Here is a 918-nt window from a genome sequence, read left to right as displayed (position 1 = left end):
TCATGCAATATTTCTGGAGGCGTTCTTTCTCTTCTGAAAAAGAAAAATACTTTGGATCCAAAATTTATGAATTCTTGTTTATCCCCCATCACGATAATCATAATAGTGGGCTCTCTCCTAAGAACAGAAACAAGAAAGTATTTTTTAAAAGGAGAAAGATGTTGCTGTCCTTTCAGATTTCTGTTCCAAAATGGAGTTTCTCCCCTCCTCCCATTTGTCTCAAAGCATGAGGCTGGAATGGCATACTACATTCCTCTAGAATTCTAATTAAATAGACAGATAGGATGTTGATAGCATCAGCTTTCTGTAATAAAAACTATTGATATTGTTGACCTGAGAGATTTTTATCTGCCACAGACAGAAAGAGATGGACAAGTCTAAAACTGGAGAAGGTTGCATGAGGTGGATGGAAAGAAACAAGGGAAGAGAAAGGCAGTATGAAAGGTTCTCGCCCCCTCTCCAAATCATCTTGTATCTATTGACAAAAGACTGTGGCATTATGGAAGAAAATTTAATTAACATTAATCACAAGCTTAGATTTCTCTCTTGTCAGTACATATTCTAAAAATGGAAGGAAAGGGAGAAGATTAGCACTGCCCCTCTGCCAAGGTGGTCATGTAAATTTGTGAAGCGTGTGCTATTTTGTCCTATAGCTCACCTAGAAAAATATGGTTATTGGGTAAGTGATCAATGGCAATGAAAGAAAAAGAAATGATAATTCATTAACAGAAATCAATAATTCCCTTGATTAACTGCTATTAATTCACTATTCTTTCTATGTCTTTCATCTTCATTGATCATTTAGGTTGTTACAATTCTTCTCTGAGCTACAACCCCCCCCCCCCCCCGACACACACACACAGTATTTGCAGCCTTACATAGGAAAGTGCAAGTAGAAAGTAAGTTGTGTCCCATGCC

The 918-nt window shown here is 37.4% G+C and overlaps 1 non-coding gene across 1 annotated transcript; it reads left to right on the top strand.

The window, feature by feature from the left end:
• The first annotated feature begins 538 nt into the window (after nt 1–538).
• Nucleotides 539–645, top strand: LOC132777398 (U6 spliceosomal RNA). The gene has a single exon (XR_009631680.2). It is a non-coding gene; the product is annotated as a U6 spliceosomal RNA (small nuclear RNA).
• Nucleotides 646–918: the final 273 nt, after the last annotated feature.

The sequence above is a fragment of the Anolis sagrei genome, chromosome 5 (genome assembly GCF_037176765.1).
Source record: "Anolis sagrei isolate rAnoSag1 chromosome 5, rAnoSag1.mat, whole genome shotgun sequence".
Lineage (NCBI taxonomy): Eukaryota > Metazoa > Chordata > Lepidosauria > Squamata > Dactyloidae > Anolis > Anolis sagrei.
The sequence above is the reverse complement of the archived record's forward strand: the minus strand, read 5'-3'. Positions and strand labels throughout refer to the sequence as shown.